Raw genomic sequence first — 6,640 nt, forward strand, 5'->3', positions numbered from 1 at the left:
TCATAGATCCATACTTGTAAGGCCTATCCCTCACGTAAAGTGGCAAACTTTACGTGTAGATCAAGAGATCTAAGCTTAAAACAATCCAAACTAGGGTTTAAGACAAAGAGGCTTCACTATCCACCCAAAAACAGATGCTTTATGACTTTCCAGGCCAAGATACACCCAGATCTGAAGTAGCAACTTCAGATCTGGGCTTCTAACTCAAAATAGTTCTTAATCATGGCATAAAAGCTCCAAATCTCATAGCCAAGGTTGATCTATTAAACCAAAAGAGGGAAGGTAACGATTTATTACCTTTAATGCTCATAAATGCTCCACCAACTCTGGATCCAAGGCCCCCTTCTTACTCCACAATGACTATCCTCTCTCTCAAGCTCCAAAAAGCTTCACCAAGGGTTAGATCTTGCTCCAAAACAATTATAGCGGCTAGGGTTTATTGTTCTTAGTGAAAGAGGCACTAAAGGAGCCTTAGGGAAGAGAATGAGGCATTTAAATAAGCTCCAAGTTTCGGATTTAGGGTTTTCCTTGCCCATACCAGACTCGCCGAGTCACCTTGGTCGACTCGCCGAGTCGGTCGCTTACTCCTCGACCCGGACCCCGCTCGGACTCGCCGAGTCCCTCCTTGGACTCGCTGAGTCTCTCCTTAAAATTGGGGTTTTCTTTCTTTTCTTGGCTTTCCAACTTTGGGTGTTACAACTCCCCCCACTTAAACTAAACTTCATCCTCGAAGTTCGCTACGATCCACCGACTGCGATCTGCCTCCAATAACCCACTGTTCATTCTAACACCAGCTGCCTACCTTCGTTGACCACCTGCTCAGTCATTCATATCAATGCCAAACCTTACAGAAAACAATCTCGGGTCCATCCTGACCCTGAACATTCTGGAAACGCAACTCACTCAACCGACAATCCGTCTGATAATCTCCAAATACTGCACTGACCCCGTAGGGGTTCACCCCTTCTTTCCTTGCACGATTTCCTTGCCTTCCCAAGGCGATGCTCCATAACCACCTATCTACTCTGCCACTGCGAAGACCCTGTCTCCACCAAATCTATTACTCCCGCTACTCCCAGCACGGATCATCGTTTCCAGTATTCACTGGGCATTCTTTCTACTACCATTTGGTGTCGCGCACCCCACTAACAACTGACTGAATCCTACCATACGCTGCATACTCGCACTGCTACTGACTGAAAATTCTGCTATTCCATATCTGGCTTCCGGATGAACTGAGACCACCCAGGTCCAACTAATATGGCTGAACTTGCAGTCCGATACCAAATTAATACTGCCCAAAATACTACAACTATCTGAAACACTGAACTACCTGGAACACTGAACTGCCTGAAACACTGAACTGCCTGCAACACTGAACTGCCTGAAACACTGAACTGCCTGAAACACTGGACTGCCTGCAACACTGAACTGCCTGAAACACTGATCTGCTTGAAACACTGAATTGCCTGAACGAAACCTTTCTTTGGAACTAGTTTCCACTGGTCATCCTGTTACTGTGGTCCTAACGACCTCCCGATCCAACCGACCGGGTCCAAACGTCGAATCCAAACATCAACAAATCCAAGACTATAATGATGGATCCCAGGCTAATGGTAGCCCTTAGCATACATAAACCCCAATGGTTCGCTGCTTCACTGATCTCATGACTGTGATGACGATCCATTTGTTGCATTACTGGCTCAACCATGACTAGACTCTAGAAAAATTCGAAATCCAACACTTGGATTTCTGTATGCTAGCTGTTACACATGAACTGGTGGATACTACTGCTTCTCCCCTGCGTCCAAACAACATGCTCATGATGTCTACTAACCTGCCGAATGCTACAACTACACCCGTAGACCTACAACCCCTAATATTGTCTGGCTGCAAGTGAATGCTACGGCTACCCCCGCAGACTTACAACACTACTACTACTATTTGGCTGCCAGTGAATGCTACGGCTACCCCCGCAGACTTACAACACTACTACTACTATCTTACTGCTTACTAATCACTATTCCGAGGACTTCCTGACTATCCCTAGTTATGATAGCAATTCCTCATCCTGACTTCTCAAAATCAGTCCTCAATCATCAGATGCTACATCAACCTTGACATCTTATATCCTTGATGAAATTAGCGTTCCGTCGAGGAATTCTTCGACTTGGTTCCCAAACCAACCATCTACTAATCCAGAAACATGAAACTAACATTGGGAAGTTTCCAAACTCCCAACTCCTGAATTCACACAACCCTACATGTTGTCTCTACCACTGACTACTAACACAGAAACATCTCTTGCTAACCGATCTCAAGATCCTCCTTTTCGACTCACACGAGTCCTACAGGCGACCCTTCACCGGAATCCGAACCACATTCTCACCATTACCATTTACACGCACGGACCGATGGGGAGTTTCTCAAACTCCCAACCCTGAACTACTCAATCCTTCAAACGCTGAACTACTTCTTTTCCTTCTCAGAAATCACGTACTCGTTCTGGATTTGTGTGATCTTACCCTTGTACACTCGGAGAATTCTCCCCCACTTCAATCCTGCTTACACCTCAATACTCAATAAAGAGAAATCCCAATCCTTACTACCATTCCAAAATCAATCCGCTGATGAATCCTAAGCTTACCATAGCTAGGGATCTAACTTGTCCATTCTAAAACTTATACGACTCCGAACTAGCGAGACATACCGAGTCCCTCCAAGGCATGCTACACTTACTGCACCCTAAGTAACCTTTTTTGATAAAACCCATCCCTTGACTACTAACCAAAAATCCAAGGTATGAAGATGGCATAAAACTCGATCACAAACAGGTAATATGATACCCCAAAACATACGCTTATAAATATCGCTGCAGCAACATAACAATAATATCATGAATAATAATTGACAAGAAGGCAAAAGATACATACCTTCAACACCCGGCGCTGCCCGGACCCTAGCTGCAATCAACCGGTACAATCTGCTTCAAGCCGTGGGCGCCCTAGCCCGGCCTCGACAACCACTGGTGGTACTCGAAGACATAGACGCATGAGCTATCACATGCTCTGCTGCAAACACACCTGGACAGTGGGCCTTCTTGTGACCTCTCTGACCGTAATGGAAACATATCGGGTCAAGCCCCTGAGCGATGGTAGTAGTACAATCCCTACTGAAATGACCCATTCGGCCGCATCTGAAGCAGCCCAAAACACCACCACTACCACTCCTGCACGCACCCAAGTGCGACCTACCACACTTCCCGCATCGACTGCAGCTCTAATAGTACCTCGATCTCCAATCCGACCCTTTGGGCCTCTTGCCCGAACCTGTGGCTACTTGTGAACCATCTGTTTTCCTCTTCCTTTCCGACTCCCTGCCCGACTCTCGCTCCTGAGCTACCCTATCAACCTCATCCATCATCTGAACAACTGACGTCTGATCATGGAGCTTCGTAGTCAACCTATCAATAATCCTCGCGACCATGCCGGGCAACCCCTCGCGAATGGCTCGCGAAACCTCCTCAACTATCCAATCATGCAAAGGTCTCTCTTGAAGACAGGGTGCTTGACTCACTCTTGTCCCTTGATGGCGAAAGCTGGAAATGGGATCTCCCTGAACCTCATACGAATCAGGCTCTAGACGAGCCCCAATCTGCCCTGAAACCACCTCGGCCCTAAAGGCCTCAAGATGACTGTCCATAAGTTCCATAATGGCCTCCTTAACTGAACCGAAAATCACTGGAGTCTGATCAATAATGTTTCACATAATCTCTGCAGAAATGAAATTCTTCATCTGATTGTCAAGCTGCCCGGCTCCAGAGCCCGAGCCAGATCCCTCCCTGGTACCTGAACTGCTAACTGGTATCTCGCGCAAAGTCACCATGCTGAAAATATAACACACTATTGATCAATATACACACCGCTGCTGAGGGATCTCACACACACTCTACTAGTTCCCTAGTTTTGTCTCGGCCCCTCTTGAATCGAGTACGGATCCTCTGCTTTCAGTAGTACGGGCCCATACTACCTTCCACATCTATCCGTACTTTCCTCAAGAGTTACCTCAACTCCACCAAGTCACTCTAATGCTACTGATCACTGCTACTCTCATCCTAGGCTTGCCTTAGGAAACCTCTAACTCCGATCAAACCAGTCCTCAGCTGCTGAAGGCCTCCTTGTAATACTAATTAGTCATCACCTGAATACCATCACATGTGATGAGGCTCAGATAATCCTTCGAGTAAAAGACTCATCCCTACAACGGTTAGACTCAAACAAGAGCTGCGCAATAGGGCCAAATCCAACACTCTAAGATTATTCAACCCTGATCACATATTATGTGACATATTCACCTAATGGCTAACTCCCATCACTCGTAGTCCCACAAAGCACAAAGCAAGCAGCATTCGGATACAGGAAACTACTCACGCAAATCTATTCTCATAACGAGATATTGTACTAGCATACAATGCTAAGCTCATACTATCAGGCATAACCTAAACAGGCTATCCTACTACTGTCTACTCAATACTAGCATGCAAATCTTGTAAAGCTGAAACACATAAAGCAGGCACATAAGGCATCCTCCTAGATCCTTAGTCCTATACTAGCATACTATTCTACTGAAACTGAAACTGAAACTGATAGTTATCTCATAAACTTGCATGGGTAATTTGGGAGTACTTACTTGAGCTCGGCTGATTGCATGCACCGACCAATTTCTCTCTTTAAAGTTATTTTCTTTCTAAAATTTCTTTTTGCTTTTTTCCAAAAACTCTTTCTTTCCAAAAAAATTTCTTTCGAAATGTCTTTCTTTTGAAAACCTTTTACCATTTCCTTAGTTTGAGTTCAGACACATTCGAAGTGTATCCGAATCCCTCAAACCAAGGCTCTGATACCAACTTGTAACGTCCAAAAAATCACGACTAAAATTTTCTTTTAAAACATTACCAAAACCATATTCATAAAAACCGTATCATAAAACATAACATAATTTCGTAGCATTAATTCGATATACAAACTTATTATCAGAGTAAAACATCCCAGGCTAGCTGACTATGGTGTGTGCACTGCAATCTTCCCGAGCTCCTCCTTTGAAAACTGAGTACCTGAAACCAAAAACTGAAACTGTAAGCACGAAGCTTAGTGAGCTCCCCCAAACTACCCCATACCATACAATAACATATAAAGCACATATTGGGCCTTGCCCACTGCATCGGACCGAGGTCCGGCCTAACTGGGGCCTTGCCCCCTGCATCAGACCGAAGTCCGGAGACTAACTGGGACCTTGTCCCCTGCATCGGACCGGAGTCCGGACTAACTGGGGCTTTTCCCCCTGCATCGGACCGAAGTCCGGAAACTGACTGGGACCTTGTCCCTTGCATCGGACCGAAGTCCGGACTAACTGGGGCCTTGCCCCCTGCATCGGACCGAAGTCCGGAAACTGACTGAACATAGTATATCATAACATATCAACTAGCATAAACACATATACTGCATACTGCATCGGGCTGTAGCCCGGAACACATAACACATAACACATAGCACATAAATCCTGTCTGAGCCATGAAGGCATCAAACATACTAACTACTGCATCAGATCGAAGTCCGGAAACTACTGCTAACTGAACGGGTCGGCATTATGGCCTTAGACCCGTTCCTACTGGAAGGAAACTCACCTGAACTGCTGAATTCTACTGGTAACCCTCGGACTGCTAACCAACCACCTTCTGAAACGCTGCTCCTCTAACTCTCCGAGCTACCAATAACAAAGCGACACTTAGCTTGACAGACCTCTAAAAGTCAACTAACTCAACTCTGGTCAAAGTCAAAGTCCTGGCCCAAGTCAACCTTCCATGTTGACCCTACTCGCCGAGTCAGCCTACTGACTCGCCGAGTTCACTGATTTCCGAGTTCGGTCCTGTCCAACTCACTGAGTCCACACTCAACTCACTAAGCTGAGCCTTGACTCGAAGGGTTTGTGTAACATCCCGGAATCGCAAGAGTAGAGTTGAAGGGCTAAAAGTGTAAGTTTCGGAGGGTGACTCGGCGAGTCCATGGATAGACTCGGCGAGTCCATGGATAGACTCGGCGAGTCAGGTCGCGGCTATGGTCGCGTGTCAAGTGGCCTACTCGGCGAGTCCAAAGATGGACTCGGCGAGTAGGTGCTGTATGGAGAAACCCTAATTTTCGGGGTTGAGCCCTATATAAAGATCATTATACCCCTCCACAGCCTCCCTTATTCCCCCCTTGAGTTCCAGAAACCTTAAATTCGTGGAGAGTCCATTTGTGGAGCAAATTAGAGCTTGGAGAGGTGTTGGTTGAAGAAATCTTGAAGGAGGAGTGGCTTGGATCAAAGGGCTTTGCTTGGATTCGAGTTTGGTTGCTATTGAGGCATCTTTTGGAGGTAATACTTTCGTTCTTGGGTTGTGATTTCCTAGTTTCTCATTTTGGGGTTGTGTGGGGTGCTTGGTTGTGTGACATCTTGATGTTGGAGGATGGATCTGAGGTTGCTACCTCAGATCTGGAGTGAAGAAGATCTTAAGAGCATTAAAGCCCCTGTTCTTGTGTTGTTGATGGAGCTACCATGTCCTAAACCTTGGTTCTAAGGTGAATAAGGCCTAGATCTCTTTAGATTC

This window comes from Lactuca saligna, chromosome 9 (genome assembly GCF_052625555.1).
Source record: "Lactuca saligna cultivar CGN05327 chromosome 9, ASM5262555v1, whole genome shotgun sequence".
Taxonomy (NCBI): domain Eukaryota; kingdom Viridiplantae; phylum Streptophyta; class Magnoliopsida; order Asterales; family Asteraceae; genus Lactuca; species Lactuca saligna.